Below are 315 nucleotides of genomic sequence, written 5' to 3' on the forward strand. Positions count from 1 at the left end.
GAGGGAGGGAGGGAGGGAGGGAGAGAGGCCGCGCCCGCCGCCGCCGCCGCCGCCGAGACGCTTCCTGAGACGCCCCGGACGCCCGCGCGTGTGCGCAGGCGCGGGGGGCGCGGAAAACGCGATGCGCAGGCGCGGGGCTCCCCGGGACGTAGCGCGCAGGCGCGGGGGACGCGGAAAGCGCGATGCGCAGGCGCGGAAAGCCCAGACGCGCACCACGCAGGCGCGGGACGGGATCGCGCAGGCGCAGGAAGCCCGACGCGCCGGCGCGGCCCCGGCCCAGCCCCCGCGCGGGGGCTGGTGTGGGAAGGGCCGCCC

The sequence above is a fragment of the Psammomys obesus genome, unplaced genomic scaffold (genome assembly GCF_907164565.1).
Source record: "Psammomys obesus unplaced genomic scaffold, mPsaObe1.curated_primary_1811, whole genome shotgun sequence".
Classification (NCBI taxonomy): Eukaryota; Metazoa; Chordata; class Mammalia; order Rodentia; family Muridae; genus Psammomys; species Psammomys obesus.